General features: G+C 36.9%; 1 protein-coding gene across 2 annotated transcripts in view; it reads right to left on the bottom strand.

Annotated features, from left to right (window-relative positions):
* The window catches only part of LOC106621802 (uncharacterized), a 100,335-nt gene that overhangs the window by 59,090 nt on the left and 15,982 nt on the right, over window positions 1-25,263 (bottom strand). The window lies entirely within an intron of this gene.

Below are 25,263 nucleotides of genomic sequence, written 5' to 3' on the forward strand. Positions count from 1 at the left end.
ATTGTATAGAAAATTTTATTTTATTTAAACAATTAATTATTCTTCCATACTCAACCACGCATATGCGACACCTAATTCGGGATTGCATCAATTATCTATTTAATGGACTGCTTCAGTTCAGTCAGATTTCTGGTTTTGATTTTGTACACCTCTTGCTTGACATAACCCGATAAGAAAAGACGAAGCGGTCCCAAATATTCTTATTCAAATATATATGTATAATTATGTTTGCATGTAAACAAATATGAAAGTACCCATTATAATTATTAATTTGTCTACATGCAACATATGTATGTAAATATGTACACTCATTGTTTCATGGGAAATCTCCGTTGCCCTGGTCAACCAATGGCCGAAGTTCACGTTTTTTGTTTTCTTGTCAAAGAATCACTGTGTCGAAGGACTGACGCGACGTCAAAGCGTCACAACATTGTGTTGTTGGTAGAAAAACCGAGCTATGCCGAAAAAAATAACGAACGGCCGCCGATTGTCACCGCTTCCCTTGCCGGTCTAACAGCTTTGCCTACAAACTATCGTAAATATGTATGTTTCTGTATGAGCATGCATACATATTGACGCAGATTTTTGTGAGACACGGAAAAATATTTTAAAATTGTAAATTTAAATTGTAAAATATTTTAGATCGACAAAAGCCTTGTTGCCAGTTTTGTCAATTTTTTCTGTGTTTTGTTGGCTTGCGTGGTTGCAACTTTTCCCTGCTAGAGGGAATATCAGAAATTTGTTCAATTTATGATTTTTAGCTTTTGCCATCGTCGCGAAAAGATGCTTCTTGGCAAACGCATGCTCGGGGAGATGAGAGGGTGTCTGTTTTTATGAATGAAGCGAGGTTGCTTGTTGAAAGTACGCCTGCGTTCATGAATGAAAATGTTGTTGTTGTGTGATTTACTATAAATTTGGGCTTCGCCTATTTGGCTGACATATTGACTTGTGACGATTGTTGTTTTTGTAGAACAAGTTTGTAGTTTTTGCGAGTGACATATTTACGAATATATGAATGTAGGTTTGTGTATCCATTATTTGTGTAGCAATGTCATAAGCACATATGTATGTATGTACATATAGAGCAGTGCGCGCAAATGTTATTACTGATAAATGATAATAACTTGATTTGAATTTAAATTGTACTTACATAAGTACATATATATGTATGTATGTAAGCTTTAAATCATGAAAGGTGTGATTGACATATATTACTATTTAAATATATTAAGATTTTTAAGATATTATGTTAGTGTGTTATATACTTATGTATGTATATATTATATATAGTAAAACAAAGCAGATACGTATACATACATATGTACTTATATGAAAGCATTTCATATTATCAAACATAAGCAATATTTAAAAAGCAACTGCAAATATTCCTTTGAAGTAATATATTTTAACTAAAATGTAATAAATTTTTCATGATATCATAGATATTCAGAAAAGGAATTTCATATCTATGAATATGATTGCATATAAACGTATAAAAATATAAGCAAACATGCGGCTGTAAAATCAACGCAAGTCCTGAGCATAATTTTTATTCAATGCTCAGCTCTGTTCACTCGCCACTGTTAAAATTTCTCCTTCCGAGCCGACTGTGGTGAAACACGCTCATCGCATTTTGTTAGGTTTTGACAATTCACACGCTGGTCCGTAGTTGGACCTTCTCTATATTTTACGTTCTCTGCCTATATGACATTGCCGAACATACTGTGGCGAACACGAGTACCAGAGCAAATCAGAATTGACGATAAACTGCCAGAAGCAACTAGACAGTGAATTCGTAGTTGCCAGAATGTTCTAGTAGTGAACTTTTGTTAAAAATTTACTATATTAGGGCTGCCGGATTGTGCAGCAGACACAGTTTTAATTAGAGTGTTGCCGTGTAAAGAGCAATTAAGCTATAAGCAATAAGTTGTAAGTTCGAATAGCGAGCAATAAGTGTTAAGTTGTTGGAATTGGAAATAAAGATAAGTGTATAGCATTAAATTGGAGATAATTATTTGAAAATGGCCAAGTTTAACGATCTGAAGATTCCACAATTGAAAAAGGAGCTGGAGCAACGTGGTTTGGTGACAAATGGATTAAAAACTGAATTACAATCACGGTTGAGAGAGGCCATGGAGGCGGAAAACATGAATGTTGAGGAATATGTCTTCTAAATGGAATTAGAGGAAGAGACAACAAAGATAGAAGAAAAGGAAGAGGCTCAATGCTCATCAAAGATTGTGGACATAAACATGATTTTTGCTGCAATATCGCAGATGGGGAAAGAGATGTCAACGCAAATGTCGACACAATTAAAGAGCAGGATGCATTTATAACTCAACAAATAGCAGAGGTGTCATCACAAATGTTGACACAACGATCCCAATTGTACTCGTCAGCGCAAGATGCACATATATTAGCACAGGTGACCTCACAAATAGCAGAAGCGTCCTCACAGATTTTGGAAGAGCGGGATAAAATTAAAACTGAAATGGATGAATTAAAAGATCGTCTCCGCGAGCTACAATTAAATCGGCCAATTGTGTCAACAGCTTCTACCAAGGTAAAACCTCCATTCTTTGATGGCACTGTTCCGTTCCACGTTTTTAAGCATCAATTCAAATAATTGTAATGCTGAAGATAAAGTAGCTGCATTGTTCGTTGCATTAAAAGGATCTGAAGCGGAGATATTACAGACCATTCCAAATTGCGAGGCAAGTAGTTATGAAACGTTGATGGGTGCGTTAGAAAGACGATATGGTAGTGAGCAGAGGAAGCAGATCTTTCAAATCGAGTTGCGAAATCGCCGCCAGAAAGCCAATGAGTCTGTGCAGGAGTTTTCTACAGAGATTGAGAGGTTAGCTCACTTAGCTTATGCACATAAATCCATGGAATACAGCGAGGACACGAAAATTCAGACTGTCGTCAATGGAATACGAGATAACACTATACGATTCGCTGCATTAGCATGTCCAAAATTGACGTTTGCAGAAACCGTTTCGTATGCTCTGACACAGGAAACTGCATCTCTGCTTTGCAATAAAACATTTAAAGCTCACAAAGTAGAAATAGAGGAACACACTTGGGTGAACCAATTACTTGAAAAAATTTACAATATGCAGAAAGCACTGGAAAAATCTAAGGAAGCGCATAAGAAAAATGATGGTGTGCTTAAATGCTTCAACTGCGGAAAAAGTTGGACGTAAACGCAAAGCTGAGGAAGATCAAGGAAATGTCAAATCAAACTAATCGTTAAACTAAAGCGCGCCAGCCGAAAAGGGCACGGGCTGGCTCCCGCAAGCAAATGCCCTGTAATATCCATTTCACAAATAAGCAGGAATACGAGTAACGTTACCGTTAGTGGATGTGTGACGGTAAAAAGCGCATACTGACTGTGGATACGGGCGCATCACATTCCATAATTCGATCTGATCTGGTTGAGAAAGAAGTGAGACCGTTAGCTGGGGCAAAGTTGCGTACTGCAACTGGAGAAGATGCCTTAGTTCTCGGAAAGGTAACGTGCGAGATCGTAATTGGAAAGGCAGCCGTGTTACACAATTTTATAGTAGCAGATATCGTTGACGACGTCATAATTGGAGTAGACTTGCTAGCGAATCAAGGAATCAAAATTGACACGAAAAACAGGATTATGTTTTATAGAAATATGAAAGTGCCACTTATGTTCCGTTACGATAATAAGTAAAACGTTAGACGAGTGATAACAACAGAGAGCCAGCAGATTCCACCAAACTCGGAAGCAGTTAATTGGGCAGAAATAGATGGAAACTATGGCTCAAACAAGTGGTGGATTATTGAGGCCACAAAAGAATCTACACCAAACTTACTGATAGGCAAAACACTGGCTATGGCAAGACAAAATAAACGTGTTCCAGTAAGAGTACTCAATGAGTGCTAGTTACCAATCAAACTCTCCAAAGGAGCTGTATTAGGGCAGTGTCAAGAGATTGAGGCCGTGATAAATTGCGAAATAGGTCTTGAGGAAGATTCTATGGACGAAAACGATATATCGAGCGAAATTAACGCATGGACCGAGGAACTAGAGGCAAACTATCAAGCTACGGCTAAAAAACTTCTTCACAGATACTCATCCATATTTGATAAAGACGATGCCAAACCAGGAAGAACCAAAGTTGTGAAACATTTTATTAACACAGGAGATGCAAGGCTCCTCGAAGCATTCCTTAAGCAGAACGTTAAGTTGTAAGCCAGACCATACGTGATATGAGCGAAAGCGGCGTAATCGAACCATCAGAGAGTCCGTGGACCTCACCTGTAGTACTTGTGAAGAAGAAAGATGGCAACATAAGATTTTGTGTGGACTATAGAAGGTTGAATGATGTAACGAAGAAAAACAGTTATCCACTACCTAGAATCGATGACACACTTGACTCGTTATCAGGCACAAAATGGTTCTCAACACTTGATTTAAAAAGTGGTTATTGGCAAGTGGAGATAAACGAAGAAGACAAAGAAAAGACGCTTTCAGCGTTGGAGATGGTCTATGGCAATTTACCGTAATGCCCTTTGGATTATGTAACGCTCCTTCTACTTTTGAGAGACTTATGGACCAGGTATATAAAGGATTACACTGGAAGACCTGTTTGGTATACCTCGACGATATCATCGTGTTGGGTAAAAACTTCGATGAACACCTTAAGAACTTGGAAGAGGTTTTCCAACGGATAGCTAGCGCTGGTCTGAAGCTAAGTCCAAAGAAGTGTTCCCTTTTCAAAAAGGAAGTAAGCTACTTAGGACACAAAGTGACAACGGAGGGTATTTGCACAGCTAATGAAATGATCGAGGCAGTAAGAGATTGACCCACTCCTAAAATAAATTTACATGAATTGCGGAGTTTCCTTAGACTATGTACTTATTATAGACGATTCGTTAAAAATTTTGCCAGCGTAGCTAGTAGCCTCTATGAACTCAAGAAAAAGAACAGAGTTTTTGAATGGAATAAAGAACAGGCAGTGGCTTTCCAAACTCTGAAGAAACGGTTAAGTACTGCGCCAATGTTGGCATACCCGGTCCCAGGATCAACGTTTATTTTAGATACGGATGCTAGTGGATTTTCAGTAGGAGGCGGTCTATCACAAGTCATTGATGGCATGAGAAAGTGGTTGCGTATTACAGCCAGACCATAAGCAAGCCAGAAAGAAATTATTGTGTTACTCGGAGGGAATTACTGGCGTTGGTGAAGTGCATCAAACATTTTCATAAGTACCTTTATGGCCAGCGATTTCGAGAGGACAGATTATGCAGCATTAAAACGGCTTCTACAATTCAGGAACCCAGAAGGACAACTTTCGTTGTAGATTTACGTGAGTACCTGCCGGCGACGGCCTTACCTCACGGTGCTCAAGAGCACGGCGTATCAATACACGCGTCTGATTAACGCCCCAAATAATACAAGAATAAATGGCAAGTATTATTTGGGTACCAAAGGCAGTGTGTCTGGGTCCACACTACCATCTTGGTATGATTCGAGGCCGACCTAAAACCTCTTCCGTTTTCGGGTACGGCACCCAGTTACTTGTGTAACTTCTTTTTTTCGAACTGAAAATTCAGTTCTTCCAGCATTTAGGTTTCAACCACAGCCACCACGATACTCCCCAAAGGGCCGAACCCAATGAGCAGATTGAACAGAAGTCCAAGGGCTTTCTGCTCCCCGTGGTACCGGAAAGTCTCCGGTCAGACTGCGTAGCCTAAACTACTGCCAGTTGAGCAACCCATTACTCAAATGACTGGTAACATTTGTCGCTTGAACTTCAAATGTCTTTTTATTAGCTTTTTCATTTAAAGTGTTTCTAATATCAGTTCAAGCTGAGTATTATAGCACTATCACTCCATATACTATGCTGATATTACTGGGCAAAGAATATCATAACAGTCATAGTGCATATTGGCTTTTAGTCGCCTTTTACGACAGGCATGCCTTGCCGCGGGCATATTCTATCCCCTGCCCGCAGGGGTAACCCAGAAGGACAACTTGCGTTGTAGATTAACGTGAGTACCTGCCGGCGACGGCCTTACCTCACGGTGCTCAAGAGCACGGCGTATCAATACACGCGTCTGATAAACGCCCCAAATAATACAAGAATAAATGGCAAGTATTATTTGGATACCAAAGGCAGTGTGTCTGGGTCCACACTACCATCTTGGTATGATTCGAGGCCGACCTAAAACCTCTTCCGTTTTCGGGTACGGCACCCAGTTACTTGTGTAACTTCTTTTTTCGAACTGAAAATTCAGTTCTTCCAGCATTTAGGTTTCAACCACAGCCACCACGATACTCCCCAAAGGGCCGAACCCAATGAGCAGATTGAACAGAAGTCCAAGGGCTTTCTGCTCCCCGTGGTACCGGAAAGTCTCCGGTCAGACTGCGTAGCCTAAACTACTGCCAGTTGAGCAACCCATTACTCAAATGACTGGTGACATTTGTCGCTTGAACTTCAAATGTCTTTTTATTAGCTTTTTTCATTTAAAGTGTTTCTAATATCAGTTCAAGCTAAGTATTATAGCACTATCACTCCATATACTATGCTGATATTACTGTGCAAAGAATATAATAACAGTCATAGTGCATATTGGCTTTTAGTCGCCTTTTACGACAGGCATGCCTTGCCGCGGGCATATTCTATCCCCTGCCCGCAGGGGTAACCCAGAAGGACAACTTTCGTTGTAGATTTACGTGAGTACCTGCCGGCGACGGCCTTACCTCACGGTGTTCAAAACACAACGGATCAATACAATGCGTTGATCAGCGCCCCAAACAAAACGAGCTTATGCAAGTATTTATTTGGATACCAGTGGCAGTGTGTCTGGGTCCACACTACCATCTTGGTATGATTCGAGGCCGACCTAAAACCTCTTCCGTTTTCGGGTACGGCACCCAGTTACTTGTGTAACTTCTTTTTTTCGAACTGAAAATTCAGTTCTTCCAGCATTTAGGTTTAAACCACAGCCACCACGATACTCCCCAAAGGGCCGAACCCAATGAGCAGATTGAACAGAAGTCCAAGGGCTTTCTGCTCCCCGTGGTACCGGAAAGTCTCCGGTCAGACTGCGTAGCCTAAACTACTGCCAGTTGAGCTACCCATTACTCAAATGACTGGTGACATTTGTCGCTTGAACTTCAAATGTCTTTTTATTCGCTTTTTCATTTAAAGTGTTTCTAATATCAGTTCAAGCTGAGTATTATAGCACTATCACTCCATATACTATGCTGATATTACTGGGCAAAGAATATAATAACAGTCATAGTGCATATTGGCTTTTAGTCGCCTTTTACGACAGGCATGCCTTGCCGCGGGCATATTCTATCCCCTGCCCGCAGGGGTAACCCAGAAGGACAGGTGGATTGAGAGACTCCAAAGTTACGACTTCTCTATAGAACATCGCAAAGGTAGTAGTCATGGCAATGCTGATGCCATGGCCCGCCGTCCCTGTAATCTGGAATGCAGACATTGCTCAAAAGCTGAGGCCAAAGAAGACTTTATAGATGTCCGATTAATGACTATAATATCAGATTGGAATCCGGAAGAGCTACGGAAAGGTCAGCAAGAGGATCCAGAGAAGAAATAGCTGCAGAAAGCCCAGTCGCAAAAGGCTTATTGGGCACAATGGAATAGTTTGAAGTTAGTGACTGGCTGTTTGCATCGCGTATGGGAAAGCGAAGATGGGCAAAGTTCACGAGCTCTGATGATTGTTCCAAAAGTAAGAATTCCTAAAGTTCTCAACGAGCTGCACAACGGTCCAAGTAGAGGACGTATGGGTATCACTAAAACCTTGGAGAAATTAAAACAAAGATTTTATTGGGTTGGTTGTCGTCAATCAGTTACGGAGTGGATCGCCAATTGTGTCGAGTGCATTGCTGCTAAAGGGCCGATGTCTAGGAGTCATGGTCAGATGAAGCAGTACAATTCAGGTGCGCCGTTTGAACAAGTAGCCATGGATGTAGCTGGTCCATTTCCTATCAGTAAATTAGGAAACAAATATGTTTTGGTATTCATAGACTATTTCAGCAATTGGCGAGAAGTATACGCAATTCCTAACCCAAAGGTAGCAACAGTTGCGGGTGTATTTATCACCATTTGGTATCGAGATATGGTGTTACAATTGAATTACATTCTGACCAAGAGAGAATTTTTGAGTCAGCTCTAATTTAGGAGATGTGTCAGAAACTAGGTATCCGGAAAACCCGTACAACTGCACTACATCCACAGTCCGATGGAATGGTAGAACGAATCAGTCAAACTTTTGAAGTCTACTTGAGGAAAGTTGTAGTCAGGTATCAAAAAGATTGGGATACCTATTGATAGTTGTTCCGGATGACTTATCGGCCCTCAGTACATGAAACAACATGGCAAACTTCAGCAAGGGTAATTTTTGGTAATGATCTTCGAGTAACGATTGATTTGAAGTTTGGAATTAACGCCAACGGAGGAAGGAATACTAAGACATTCAATATCATCCTAGAAGACGAGATGAGGGATATACATGCTATGGTGAGACAGCGCACCAAAATTTTGAGCGATAAGATGAAAGCAAAATACGACAAGGCAATAAACTCTGAGGGTTTTATTGAAGGCGATTGGGTATTGTTATCTAACCCACAACGAAAGAAAGGGTTATCTCCCAAATTACAGTGTAATTGGGAAGGACCATACCAGGTTATTAAACGACTCAATGATGTAGTGTATAGGAATAAAATGAAGGTGGTTAATCTGGAACGGTTTGCAGCGTTTGGTACCGCAAATATGTCTAATCAGACTTCGGTAGAAGCCAGTGTGGCGAACACGAATACCAGAACAAATCAGAATCGACGATAAACTGCCAAAATCAACTAGACAGCGAATTCTAGTAGCGAACTTCTGTTAAAAATTTACTATATAATAGCTGCCGGATTGTGCAGCAGGGACAGTTCTAATTAGAGTGTTGCCGTATAAAAAGCAATTAAGCTATAAGCAATAAGTTGTAAACTGGAATATCGAGCAATAAGTGTTAAGTTGTTGAAAATAAAAGTAAAGATAAGTGCATAGCCATTAAATTGGGACTTTAATTTAACAATCCAGCGATCGAACTCAAGAGTGAGTTACAGGTAGACGATTTAACGAGAAATCCGATACAATATATATACAAGCCAACCTACATATGTATATGCGTACACATGTAAATATTTCACTCGCAAAAACTGCAAACATTGTTCTACAAAAACAACAATCATCACAAGTCAATATGTCAGCCAAATAGTCGAATCCGAAATTTATAGTAAAACAGCAACATTTTCATTCAATTCATGAACGTAAGCGTGCTTTCAACAGGCAACCTCGTTTCAATCATAAGAACACCCCCAAATCTCCCCGAGCATGCGCTTGCCTACAAGTTGCTTTTCGCGACAAAGGCAAAAGCTAAAAATCATATATTGAACAACTTTCTGAATTTCTCTTGAGACCGGAAAAGTGACAACCCGTAAAACAAAGAATGCACGCATAGTGACAAAAGTGGAAACAAAGCTTTTGTATATTTAAAATATTTAAAAATATTTTTCCGTGACTCACAAAAACCTGCGTCAATATGTATGCATTCTCATATATAAACATACATACGTAACATACAGCGGAGACAATCGGTGGTCGTTCGTTATTTATTTTCGGCACAGCTTAAAAGCACAGCAAAAAATTTATATAGTTCTTCAAATTCAGAAGAATATACGAAGTATTATCAATTTTAAAAATATGTTGGAAGGAAGTTATACCCACCATTAAGAAATTCTGTATCTGCACTGGTAGTCCGTGACAACGGAGATTTCGCATAATTTTGCATGTAGAAAAATTGCATTTTATGCGTTATTTGATATTTGTTTACATGCACAGATAATTATTATAATGCCACAGAAACACACGTACACAATAAACACAGAAGTACGAGTCAGGCTGGAACTAACCAAAATGATGTCACAAGTATTGAAAAATCACTCTAATGGGAGAACTACAAAAAATAAGTGACAACATGGCGGAAAAAAAAAAAAAAAAGAAATTAAAACGGAGTTTAAAAAAAAAAAAAGAAATTGATGAACAGAAGAAAATCATTGAGGACAAAGATAAAAAGTGGGAGGCAGAAAAAAACCTTTTGTGGAGAGAAGGTGTACCACAAACTCTTTCGGAAGACGAAAACAATCAATTGAAAGAGGAAAAAGATTTCAACAGCAGCAGGCAAGAATTATCGCCGAAATTGAGAAAATGAAACAGTTAAAGCAGAAACAACTGAAGATTGAGAAGAAAAACAACATCGTTATTAAAGGTCTAATAGACACTGATGATGACCCGAAGCAAACGACTGTAATGTTTATAGAAGAAAAGTTTAGAGTGAAGGTAGATGCTGAGGACATGTGGCTACAACGTAAAGATAAAAACGTGGTGATTGTGAAACTGAAAAAATATGAAACCAAGGAGGAAATCATGAAGAATAAAAAAGTGCTAGTAAATACAAAAATTTGTATTGAAAACGATCTCACGAAATAAGAAAAAACAATCATACTGTTAAAGTAGTGAAAATAAAAGATAATATAGAAAACGAAAAGTTTTAATAGACAGGGCCAATGAAATAGAAGGCGATGAGTTCAAAATTGTGTTTTGGAGTGTTGTAGGCTTAGGTAAAAAAATATGGATTTTTGGAGTTTTCTTAGACAATATGATGTAATCGGTTTAATTGAAACATGGATAGAAAGTAAGCGATGGGAAAATTTTCTAAAAGAGAGCTAGTGTTGGCATAATGACTGGGGTAAGAAAAGACATTGTAGTTGAAGATAATAATTTTGGGTTTGTGGTAGGCAGTGATCTCAATGCAAGAACAGATCACAAAATAGCTTATACGCAGGACCCGAAGAAGAGGGTATGCAAAGATAATCAAAAGACAACAAGTGCAACGTAGAAGGTGATCTACTAATTAGTATTATAGAAGAAGAAGGGTGATGTGTGCTGAATGGAAACACATATGGTGATGAAGACGGAAGTTTCACATTTCTTGCCAAATCAGGACAGTCTGTGATTGACTATGTAATTATAGGTGTTGAATACTTAGTACAGGTAAAAGAATTTAGAGTGTTGGATAGAGTTGAATCAAACCACATGCCCATATTGGGTAAATTGAAGAGTAAACTAGTCCACAAAAGCAAGAAAGAATCAACAGAAACTCGAGAAAAAATAGCGTGAGATGATGACAGTAAAACGAAATTTCAACTTGCTCCTATAAATAATGTATTTAGTGAAGATGCTACCATCAATAGAAACTGGGAAGAACTGAAAGAAGTCATCAACAAAAATATGTGTAAGAAAACATGGAAAAGAAATGTGGGTGAAAAGCAGCCGAAAAAATGGTGGGATAAAGAATTCAAAAGTAAGAAAGGGAAGGTCAAAAGTAGTTGATGAAATGGAGCCACGGCCAAGCAACAAAAGAAGATTACTTGAAAGAAAGAAAGGAGTTACGAAATGCTTTGAAAAAGAAAGTAAAATGAAAGAAAACGAGATTGCAGAAACGCAAATACTGAAAATAAGGTGTGGCAGTACATCAATAAATATAGGAAGTCCAGGTCAGAAATAAGCAAAGACATTCCCATGGAAAAATAGTGTGAACATTTTAGACTCGTGCTGAATGGAGAACAAGCAAATACGGTAGGCGATTGAAATAGAGAAGAAGACAAAGAGGAAGAAAAGGAAGAAGATTTAACAGACGAGGAAATAACAAAGCAAATAAGAAAACTAAAGAAAAAAAAAGCTACTGCTGAAGATGGTATCCCAAATGAAGCATGGGTCTTTGCACATGGTAATACTAAACAAGAGATATGCAACCTAATGAAAAGAATATGGCGTGTAGAAGGAATACCCAATGACTGGAAAACTAGGCTAGTTGCGCCACTGCACAAAAAAAGCGATAAAGAAAAGGCGACAGGAAAAGAATCCTTCTAGAAACTCAAGCTGGTTTTCGAAAGGGCATCGACAACATCTACATATTAAGACACGCAGAACAGCATTAAATGCACACGAGATGAAAGCAAAAACGAGAATGGAAGCAGAATCCATAAAAGCAGATTTATTTTGCAGCAATTTAGATGAAAAGTAGACGTACACACACAAACATAGACGATAAACCCATTACGCTTGTGGAAGTTTGCGAGAGCCCTAGGCAGCGCACCAACACACACACACACTCATGCATGGCAGGAAGAGTAGTGCAAACAAAGGAGGGTATAAAAAGTCAAATCAGAGTTTCAAAGTGATTTGTTGCCGGCCGGCTTGCCGGAAGATTTAAATATTTTTCAATTACTATCTCTACCCATGTATTTCATACTAATACACAATAGTTAATAACTAATAAATAATAGTAATGTAAGTCCTGTTTCTAGGCCCTGGTGGCTGAAATAAATAAAAAATTAATAAATAATATATTTTTCATTAAAAATATATTAATTATTTATCATATATTTCAATAGATTTTATAAAATTCATTCTGAAATAGGTAAAAAAAAGGTAAAAAAAAAAATACAAAAAACTAATAGGGAAATTAAATGATGAAGGTAAAACCGGGCGTGAAATCGCTGAATTGGTAGGAAGAAGCAAATCTAAAGTTCGTGATGTGATCAAGACGTTCCATTATGAGTTCAGATTGGCCAATATAAGCAAAGAATGTCAGGGTAAGATATTATCTGTGCGAGAAGAGCGTTCTATACTAAAGGAAGTCGAAAAAAAAAAACATTCAAAACGGCAAAATAACTGCGAATTTCTTTAAAATTTCAAAGTGGAAAAGATGGTTGCTTTTCTTGTGCCTGCCTTATCTACGTGACCAAGCTCCGCTCCTGTCCTGGTTGTTGCCGAGCAAGCTTCAAACGCTGTTCTTTTTTGGGAGCAACTGGCCGACTTTTTTTGTGGAGATCTGGGCTCTCTCTTTTTTTTGTTTTAATTTTTATTTTTATGTATTAAATTTTGATTAAGGTTCATATTTGGTCCCACGAGTGTGGGGGAAAGTATGTTCTCTTGCGCATAGCCCCGCTGCGCAAGTAAGGCTATCTTATTACGGAGGGATACCTTGATCCAGCCCTTTATAGTACCCCCGACCATGGTAAGGCTCCTTATCTGTATGCTGTGGTATTAAGGAACAACGAACACACAGGTAAGAAATCTGACCTTAGCTAGATAACTCACGTCTACGGCAGGGGCGGTCTGTTGCCAGCTCGTCCCCGCTTACGTCGTAAAACTGTGGTGTCTATTACCAGTCGGCACCCTCTGGGGTGGTTCGGTGGAGGATTTCTGCCAACCTATATGTATCTAACAAATTTATAAAAACCAGTAACTTTTTTACACAGATAACTATGGACGCAGATGTACCTACGCCAACGTCTGCTATCCGGTCGGCTATCAATGTGCCGTAACCGGGGGTAACTCCAGCGCCCCCGAGCTATTACTGCAACTGCTCCTCGAAGTGGCAGGCCGCACGCCTGCACTCGAACACACACAAGACATAGAATATTTGGAACACATCAAGCACCAAATCTTGAATGGATGTCCACAAAAACCATAGCGGACATAAGATCTCAGCTGTGTGAAATTCTTTTAAAACAGCTGATTCCAATGACAGCATTGCTTAAATGAAAACAAAAGAGAATAGCTGATTTCTACGTTGTCACTACGTGCATAATTTTTGACAAATTTTGTTTGATACGGACAGTGAGTACGGAAGGGTGGTACATAGGTCACTAATTCCAGCATTATACTTTGCCAATCCCGTTCATGAGTATATTTATTAGTTTATCGACCAATGTTCTATCGTTTTCATATCATATTATTAGAGCTTCCCAAGCCAAATCAAAATTTTCGTCATGAAGTGCGAAACTCTAACAACTGCTTGACCTTTAGCTTTGTATCGGAGGTAGTACAATTTTGGGTGGTTTCTGCAAGAAAGGACAACCAATACGAGTATATACACTGACTGAATTATCGTTTGCTTAAAAATGAAAAAAAAAATTACAATAATAAATTACATAATAATATACCATAAGCCGTTAACTTTTAAAATAAAAAATGGTCTTGCGTAGCGCGCATCAAAAAATGGGTAGCAGGAGAGCGTAAACCACATTAGTGGAGTGGAGTGTGTTTGCTTTGCTAGTAAAAGTTAGGCAAAAATCGTTTTACCATTTTGAGAAAATTCGAAGCGTTTTAGGGGTGTGCGTTGTCTCCAGAGTTGCGAACGTTTGGGCCGCCCGAGTTAAGGAACGTGTTACTTATAACATTATCTCACCAAAATATTATATCCCAAGCAACCAAACATTAAAACAACCTTATGTTTCAGTAAACAAAATATATGTCTTTGAATAAACTCAATGTATCAAAACAACATTAAATATAATATATCAAAACAACCTAATCTTAAAACAAAGGAAATGTATTAAAACAAACAATATGTTATATGTATGTAAACAAACTATCAACTAGCAAAAAGTAAACACTCTAGGTAGTATCTATATGTAGATATAAATTATATTAGTGTCACTTCACTGGACTTATATAAGTTAGCACCAAATAAGCTATCCCTCCCTAATAATACCAAACTCTCAAATTAAACGTAAAGTGCCATACGACTCTTCACCTGAAGGCCATATTGCACGCGCAATTGAAAAGTGCTGACCAAACACTTGTTTCCTGTGGGAACGGAATGTCAACCGTTTTCCGTAAACAACAGCGGCAGCGGTGCTTTAGAAGTTAAGTTTAATGTTAAGTAAAAATAGAATTAAGATTTAGTGTTAATTAAGATACCACTCAATAAAGGAGCTATGCTTCACTAAAAAATATATTTTTATATATAATATATAATAAATATATTTTTATATTTTTTTACTGGTTTTAACCAAAGAAAACCTAGCTTATACATATGTGTTTGTATATATTAATATATATTTTGAAACTTCACCACAGCACGGTTTTTATTACCGTTTTTTGTTTTCTTTTGTGTTTGTATACATGTGAGACGAAGAAATACGAGCATAAGGACGAAGGAGTGCGACCGTGCAGACTGGACATCTTTGACATACGACAACACTGACTGGACGAAAGGGACGCGACGCTAACGGACGAAAAACTGACAATATCATATGGAAAACGGACTTTGAACATTCAAGTAATAAAACTAAAAGTGTGCTCTGTAATTGGAATATTACTGTAAAAAAACTAAAAGTGTGCTTGCAATTGGAATATTTAGAAGAGGCATTTCCAGGAAGAGCAAATTAACAGGTCAAAATTTTTATTAACCATATCGTCTAAGGTTACATATATTTATATCAATCGTGATCTTTTTTACAGTTATTAGAATTGAAGTATTCGTAGTTTTAAGTAATAAACTAAATTGTGAAGAGCACTAAATGGAGGCTCAGACAGTATTGAACATGACGGTGACAGTGTTAAAAGAGAGGCTAAGAGAAGTAGGGCTACCGATAAATGGACAGGAGGTAAGGCAGTTATAATAATATAATAATAACCCAACGATTAACCTCCTCCCGCCCAATCGACGCGAGGGACGCAATCCGCATACGTGCGGATTTAGCCGAGTCAAGGCAAGAGAGTTTTTTAAGTGTTGAGATCTAATACTGCTCAGCTACAGAAACAAAAATTTCAACAGCTAAGATCTAAAGTTACAATATAATAAATTGTTACATTTTCATTTATGAAGAGAAAACAATAAAGTCTTTTTAATTTTGAAAAGTGAGTCATATAAGTCAAATGTGCTGGAATGAGAATTAAAATCATGACATATACGTCGGAATGGTTCGTTTAGATCAAAATTTGATCTATGGGATTTTAACGGTCTGCCTCGAAAAGCGGGATATTAAATTTAATTTCAGACAGCAGAAAAGAACTGCAAACTGTTCCATTCAAGACTTTCACTAAGAATATTATGCCAAACATTTCCCTACTACTAGAAAGTGTAGGTAGATTATTAAGTTTTAAACGACTAGTGTATAGAGGTACACTCACCCTAGAATCCCATCAGAAATGCGCTAAGGCGAAAGGTAAAAATTGTTTTTGAACAGACTCTAACTTGTCAGAATTCATTTGGTAGTTAGGGTTCCATACAACAGAGTCATATTCCAATATAGGTCTAACCAAAGTTGTATAAAGTGTTTTAGTAATATACGGATCTCTAAATTCTTTAGACCAACGTTTAACAAAACTGAGGACAGCTTTTGCTTTCAAGACCATGGTATCAATATGTGCTCTATTATAAAGATAGGAAGCTACCCATTTAAGAAATCTTGGCTGAAAGCCCAGCAGAGTAAGTTTATGTATGAGAATCGAGAGATTTACTAATGGGCAGAATCTTTTGAAGAAAATGCACATATAGTGGACTAGTCGGAAATTCATAAATTTTTTTTGCAAAACAGCTTCTCAGAGGAACAGCTAGGGCTTTCATTCAAAGCAAAACCGGTACGTGTTTGGACATCTTGAAAACATCTTTAATTGATGAACTCGGTAAGAAATCGTCAAAAGAAACAAATCGAAACTTATATTGAATTTTTATATGCCTTAATGGAAATAAGGAAGCGGGTAACACTGGAAGAAGCTAGTGTAATATAATTCTTCATACTAGGGATACCCGATTCAAAAGTACACAAAACGGTTTTGTACCAAGCAAGGAGTATAATGGAATTAAAAGAGGAAATAAAAATTTATGAAAGAGTTAGATATAGATAAATAATCGAAGTTGTGAAAGGAGTCAATATCAGAGAAGAGGGGAAGGAAAATATCAAACGGGCATGATGTGGCAACACGTCAAGCTCTTAAGCTTAATTTTTTAGCTGTGTACATTTGTGTTTTTATTTTAAAAAATTCTTGAAGTTTAACTGATTTTTATTACCGTGTTAATACAAATTTTTAGTGATTAAACTCTCAGTTTCATGATAAGTATTAAATGTTCTGTTTTGTGCGGTATTAAAAAGTATTAAAAAGTTTAAACTTTCCAATTTTTGGTGCCGAGTCAGCCTTTCTTTCATTTTGTTTTATTTTATTCTATTTTCTCACTTTGTTTATCTTATTTAATTCTTTATTCACAGCTGTGTTGCGTTTAGCTTTTTATTTGTTGCAGTGCTTCTAAAACTGCTCGCTATATTGCTTCTTCAAATTGTCTTGGTTTTAAACTTTGATAAAAAAATTGTTCTTAATTGAATTAATTATTATTAATATTTTATTAACACACTAATTTATTATTTATCTATTAAACTTTGTTCTACCTACTCTTTTATTTGATCTTCATTCTTGTGGTTTATTATGTCTCGTAACTTCCCCAATTGTAACATTAAAGGCGAGTCAGATCGCTAAGTTTCATGCTGGCTTTGTGATGGGCTTACCCATATTAAATGTGCTGGACTGACTGGTAGAATCTTAGATTCTATTATCGACTGTAAGGGATTGCGTTGGTCCTGTTTAAATTGTAGATCTATTGAAATCGATCTATTTAAAGTTTATAGGGAGACACGCAATGGCTTTAACGAAATCGGTCGTGATCTTGTAAGCCTCACTGAAAAATTTAGGCACTATGAAAAATTGTTCAAATCCTTTAAGTGCCTGAATGATTCTCACGAATCCTCTAAATCTGCTCCTAAGCGTAAACGTCCTTCCGATGAAGTAACACTTAGTTCTTCTGTTCAGAAAAGAACGTCTCCTCCCAATGACCTAATTAATCTCTCTTCTCCTTGCCCTCAAGGTGATAAGCCGTCAACTTCCAAAGAGCTCAATTCCCCAAAAGCTCTATCTAATATTAATAAGTGTCTCACAATTCCAGAGGCTCCCCCTATTAACTTAGTAGCATCAGTTAATAATTTGATAGTTATTCCACCTAAAAAGTCTATATTTATTTCGAGACTTGCCAAAGATACCTTGGTGGAGGACATTAAATCTTACATTTCGTCACGTTTAAAAATCGATGATATCAATATACGTAAATTTAACTTCAATTATGATAGAAGTATAGCATCGTTTAAAATAGACGTATCTCTTGAAACATTCAAAAAGATCTTAGATAGTTCATTCTGGCCACCTGGGACTTTTGTACGCGAATTTAAACCTAAACTTAGAAGTCAAACTGAGGAAAACATTGTTAAATTACCAAAAGCAACCACCGATATAAAAAACTGATTGGTAGAAATTCGCTAAGCATTTATTATCAAAATGTTAGAGGTCTTAATACAAAATTAACTGACTTGTATTTGAACAGTTCCAATTTTAATTTCCATATAATTGGATTTACAGAAACTTGGTTAAAACCTCACATTTTTGATAATGAGATTTTAAACAGCGAATTTCAAATTTTTAGATGTGATCGACTGAACAGAATCGGTGGAGGTGTTCTATTTGCCGTGCATTCCTCTATCCCATCTGAAAATATTCTTGTTCCAGGGACCGACTCATTTGAATTTAAATGTATTAGAGTATACGTTAATAGTTGCTTTATTTATTTAACCCTATCTTATATACCACCCCATTCGGACTTATCTGTATACATGCAGCATGCTTCTTTAATAAATAGTGCTACCTCGATGGCAAATAATGCAGATTCAATAATTGTATTAGGTGATTTCAATTTACCGTGTGCTTCGTGGAAACCTTTCGATGACTATATCGTGCCGATTTGCAATCGGTCATGTTTTAATGAGTTTTTCGAAAAAATGTCCGAGTTGGGTCTGAACCAAATTAATTTGATTCCGAATAAATTTGGTAAATGCTTAGATTTCGTATACGTTGATACCTCTGCAAAGTGTTCCGTTATTCAAAGTAATCCTCTTGTTCTACCAGAGGACTCATATCATCCTGCTTTGGAAACATCTGTCGAAATCTCAGGCATTGTACGGGATAATAATCATCAAACTTCGTGCTTCTGTACTCGGTTTAACTTTGCAAAAGCTAATTTAAAAAAGTTTAATACAGAACTTTCTACAGTAACATGGCCTAATTATAATGGTGACAATGAAATACAAATCTATCATTTCAAGTGACAATGATATTATATCCAATATGTTTGCAGAATTTTTCAAGTCAAACTACTGTAATAATTCTTCCAAAACTTTTTCTTATCAGCAAGTGCTGTGTTCGAATACTTTAATTAACGCTCCAGTTATTTCTGAAGAAGACGTCCTTTTTAATTTAAATAAGTTAAAACCATCTTTTAGTTATCGCCTAGACATGATACCCTCATGCTTCCTAAAAAATAGTGCCAAATATATTTATTTGCCTTTGACAAGGATATTTAATTCCTCTCTTAAACACGGTATATTTCCTTCAATATGGAAACAGTCATTTATAATCCCTTTGCATAAAAGTGGATTTAGATCCAACATTGAAAACTATAGAGGTATCGCAAAACTATCAGTTATACCTAAACTTTTTGAAGCTATCATCACTGACAATATAACCTTTTCGATTTCTCCGTTAATTTCCTCATCTCAGCATGGATTTCGTAAAGGGAACTCGACTATATCAAACTTACTTGAATTTGTAAACCATGTATCATTGGGTTTTAGGGAACATAAGCATACGGATGTTATATACACAGACTTTAGCAAAGCTTTCGATAAAGTAAATATCTCGATTCTCATACATAAACTTGATCTGCTGGGCTTTCAGCCAAGATTCCTTCAATGGGTATCTTCCTATCTTTATAATAGAACACAACGAGTGATATTTGAGGATACACCTTCAGATACAATTAATGTTTCTTCTGGTGTTCCCCAAGGTCGTCATCTTGGCCCGATTCTGTTCTTGTTGTTTATTAACGATATCTCTTCAGTAATAGAATTCTCAAAAATTTTATTATACGCTGACGATGTAAAGCTTTTTAAATCATACACTTCAACTGAGGAAAGGTGTCTGTTGCAAACAGACTTAAACAATTTGGTTGCATGGTGTGATAGAAATGATTTGCCATTGAATCTCAATAAATGTAAGACGATGTGCTTTTCCCGTAGATCTGTGCACCCCTCTTCTTATGTAATAAAACATCATATTCTAGAGCAAGTTTTAAACTATGTTGATTTGGGTGTTAATAAGCTTAATTTCAGTCTTCATATTGATACCATGGTCTTGAAAGCAAAAGCTGTCCTCAGTTTTGTTAAACGTTGGTCTAAAGAATTTAGAGATCCGTATATTACTAAAACACTTTATACAACTTTGGTTAGACCTATATTGGAATATGGCTCAGTGGTATGGAACCCTAGCTACCAAATCCATTCTGACAAGTTAGAGTCGGTTCAAACACAATTTTTACTTTTCGCCTTAGCGCATTTCCGATGGGATGCTAGGGTAAGTCTACCTCCATACACTAGTCGTTTAAAACTTATTAATCTACCTACACTTTCTAGTCGTAGGGAAATGCTTGGCATAATATTCTTAGTGAAACTTTTGAATGGAACTGTTTGCAGTTCTTTTCTCCTGTCTGAAATTAAATTAAATATCCCGGTTCGCCTTTCGAGGCAGTTTAGACCTTTACTACTAAAATCCTGTAGATCAAATTTTGAACTAAACGAGCCATTCCGCCGTATATGTCATGATTTTAATTCTCATTCCAGCACATTTGACTTATCTGACTCACTTTTCAAAATTAAAAAGACTTTATTGTTTTCTCTTAATAAATGAAAATGTAACAATTTATTATATTGTAACTTTAGATCTTAGCTGTTGAAATTTTTGTTTCTGTAGCTGAGCAGTTTTAGATCTCAACACTTAAAAAACTCTCTTGCCTTTTCTGACTCGGCTAATTCCGCACGTAAGCGGATTGCGCCCCTCGCGTCGGTTGGGCGGGAGGAGCTTAATCGTTGGGTTTATTAAATGTGGCTAAACTTCACACATAGCAAGGAATTGCACAAATCAACAAATTAGATGCTATAAGTGCAACAAGATAGGTCATAAGCGCTACGAATGCAGTAGGTTAAAATCAAAAGTTAAAAAGATAATTTGAACACAATAACTGAAGTAAAGTTCAAACCTTCAGTTGCAGATTTTGGACTAACATTTAAAAGAGTGAAGGTAGGGAACACAATTTTTCCTACTTTGATAGATACGGGCAGTGAGTTGTGTTTGATCAGGGCAGACACAGCGATAAGCTGAATTTTATTGTTAAACCAAACAATGATAAACGAGTGCTGTGTGGAATCGGTCATGCGGAAGTGGTCACGTTAGGTAGTTTCGAAACTAAAGCAAAAGTAGATGATATTGAGATAAATATCACATTTCATATAGTCAACAATAGGGATTTCCAATATCCGGCAATAATTGAAAGAGCAGTTTTGTGTATCAAGTGTATCCTAATACGCGTCGCCGATTGTGCTTGTGTCTAAAAAGGATAAAACAGAGCGATTATGTTGCGATTATTGCAACTTAAAACTGAAAATTTTGCGCGATATTTTCCAATGACATTGATTGACGTGGTAGTTGAGAAACTCCAGGGATATAAAGTTTAGATCTGGCTAACGGATTTTTGCATGTTCCAATCGAAGAAAGCTCTAGAAAATATACATCGTTTGTTACAATGAAAGGTCAATTTGAATTTAAATTTGTGCCGTTTGGCATCTCTAATTCACCAGCAGTATTCTGCAGATTTATCCATTCAATTTTTGAGGAACTAAAAGATAAGGGAAGTGTAGTCACTTATATGGATGACTTAATTATTCCATCTATAGACGAGGAGGAGGGGTTAATAAAACTAAAGGAAGTTCTATAGTAGCAGCAGATGCCGGACTATAGATTAAGTGGAAAAAGTGTAATTTTTTGAAACGTAAAGTAAATATTTTGGGGTATATAATGGAAACTACCACAATTCATCTGTCGCCCGGAAAACCAGAGCAGTTAAAGCTTTTAACCTACCCAGAGACAAAAAAGCCATACAACCGTTTTTAGGATTATCATTCGGCTTTCGAAGAATCATTCGAAACATTGTGCTAGTGGCCAAACCAATATCAGATCTTCAGCGAAAATATCAAAATTTTAAGTGGAAGGAAGAACAGGCAATTGCTTTCGAGCAATAACGGAAGTTCATACAGATGCATCAAAGCATGGGTATGGCGCGGTAATGTTACAAAAGAGAGCAGAGGATGAAGCATATCATCCAGTACAGTTCATGAGCCAGAAAACAAGTTCAGCTGAAGAGAATTATCATTCTTATGAACTCGAACTGTTTGCCATCGTCAACGCATTAAAGAAATGGAGAGTTTATTTCTAGGGTTTAGAATTCAAAATCATAACATACTGCAACGCATTTGCTATGACATTAAAGAAAAACGTTCGCCACGGGTAGCTAGGTGGGCGATGTTTTTGCAAGAATTTAATTATACTATAGAACATAGGTCAGGCTCTAAAATGTAGCATGTCGATGCTTTAAGTAGGCTAGCGTGTACGTTAATAGACGAATCGTTACAGCATAGACCAAAAGAGGCACAGACATCGCAAAATACTGGTACCAAAACAGATGGAGAATGAGATCATCTTCATAGCACATAAGCAGGGGCATTTTTCAATTAAAAAGACTTGTGAATGCGTAGGATAATACTATTACATTTCAGGGCTCAAAGAAAAAGTAAAAAATATAATAAGCAGTTGTGTCTAATGTTAAACGTGCTTTCAAAGCAAGCCGATATTTTCGGCAACCCACGTGAATTATATCAGATAGGGGATCAGCATTTACATCACAAGCTTTCAAAAGTTATTGCGATGATAATATATTCGACATCTACTTATTACAACGGGGGTGCCACGAGGAAATGGACAAGTGGAACGAATGCATAGGGTAGTGCTTGCCCAATGCTTGCTAAGTTATCTCACCCGAATGCCTCACAGTGGTACAAGTATGTCGGGAAGGTTTAGCAGTTTCTAAATCCCCAGTTCAAGTACAAGTCAAAGTACAAATCAGGCCCCATTTAAGGTTTTGACAGGTTGTGACATGCGAGTAAAAGAGGACCTTGCATTAAACGATATTTTAGAAAATTAAGTAGTTTGTGAGTTAAACGGTAGGCGTGATAAGTTGCGTGAAGTAGCTAAAGAAAACATACAGAACATTCAAGAAACAAATAGGAAGTCATTCAATAAGAACGTAAAAAGGAAGTTGAATATAACGTACATGACTTGGTTGCAATTAGACGAACACAATTTGGAAGCGGAATAAACACGGTCAATATAAAGTAGAAGGGTGGGAAATAATGAGGGACTTAAGGTAACATCGACCCTTACGTACTATATGAAAAGGTGGTAACGTTATTCGAGGCGAATAAGTAGTCAGGAATGGCCGAGAAATACGACCATATGGACGAAGGAATACGACCGTGCGGACTGGACATCTTTGACATACGACAACACTGACTGGACGAAAGGGACGCGACGCTTACGGACGAAAAACCGACAATATCAGATGGAACACGGACTTCGAACATTCAAGTAATAAAACTAAAAGTGTGCTCTGTAATTAGAATATTACGGTAATAAAACTAAAAATGTGCTTGTAATTGGAATATTTAAACAATACTGTAAGAAAACGAAATTAAAACATTTAAATAAATACAACTATATTATATAAAACTTTACATACATTTGTCTACATTATGTTTTATTTTATTTTTTGGATATCGCACTTTTTTGTTTCCCTGCGCTTTAATGTTTTGTCCCATGTCCCATGTCACATGTTATATTTCCACAGTGCCTTTCTTTAAGGCTCGAATGATCATGATTAAAGTACTCAGTTTATTGGAGAAAAAATTCACCACCGCGCATAGAAGCTATTAATACACAAACAATTAATATTTCGTGAAGTGTTTATTTTTAGTATTCCTTCTCACAATATGATATAATGTTTAATTTATAAATTATTAATTAAATTAATAATTACATATTTTGTAAATTTTTATTATTTTTATTATTATTTTAAATTTTTGTACTATATTAGTTAGCGCTAGTTTTACCCGGGTGGAGTAGTGTATATGTAGGGTTATGACTAACTCATCTATATACAAATTGCCTTGGATGTGACTGCGCTATTTCCCACCAGCAAATTAGGAAACACATTTTTTTTGGTAGTCATAGACTATTTCAGCAATATACTTATATACCCAATTCCTAATCAAAAGGCTAAACCAGTAGCGGAAATTGGGTACAGACAAATACGCAGTTCGATGGCAAAGTAAAATGATTCAATCAAACATTTTAAGAACTTTTGAGAAAAATTGTAGAATTATATTCGCCCACTCGCCATATAACGGATTTGTTCAAAACTGCTAAAAGTGCGATAAATCAGTACATAAATGCATCAGAAAAATAAAATTTTGCACGCGAGATGGTATGAAAGAGCTTTATAGGAGCCGTTGTCAAAATTGAACAATGCACGTGGTACCGCCCACTTTAAGAAAAAATCATATATCTGCGAACTAACTTAACCAATTTCAACTAAATTCGGTACATAATATTTTCTTTTACATTCTAATATTACGTATGAAAATGGGCGAAACCGAATCGTAATATTAAGGGTATGTATTTAAACATGTGGTTTCCAAGAATACATTAAACGAAAATGATTTAATGTTATGGCCAAGAATTTAACTTTATTAGAAGGAAAAGGGCTTGCCATTATGTTTTCAAAATGATTTTGGGCAAGTGACCGCCGCGGCCCAATTTTCGAACTCTTTTTGTAGAATTAGGGACCGTATATCAGTAATAACGCGCCAAATATTCTTTTCCAAGGCAGCAATCGCCTCGTGTTTAGCTGCATAGACAAGCGACTTCACATATCCCCCAAAAATATAGTCCAGCGGTGTTAAATCGCGCGATTTTGGAGGCCACACTACAGTCCCATGATGCGAGATAATGCGCTCATCAAAAGTTTCCTTCAATAAATTGGTTGCTTCGTTGTCTGTATGGCATGTAACGCCATCTTGTTGGAACTTAAGGACCTTCATATCAACATCCCCCAATTCCGGTACGAAAAAGTTATTAATTATGGACCAATGATTCGCTTAGCCCCTAGAGCATACCAAACAGTGACTTTTTGGGTAAGAAACGGCGTCTCAATATCGGCTTGCGGATTATCATCACTCCAAATGCAACAATTTTGTTTATAAACGTACTCATTCAAACAAAAGTGAGTTTTGGTAATAAATTTGCGAGATTTGCAAACGAGGTTCCGGAGTAACCCGTTCACTATAAAATGGCAAACCAAATTGAGTAT

This window comes from Bactrocera oleae, chromosome 4, assembly GCF_042242935.1.
Source record: "Bactrocera oleae isolate idBacOlea1 chromosome 4, idBacOlea1, whole genome shotgun sequence".
NCBI classification, from domain to species: domain Eukaryota; kingdom Metazoa; phylum Arthropoda; class Insecta; order Diptera; family Tephritidae; genus Bactrocera; species Bactrocera oleae.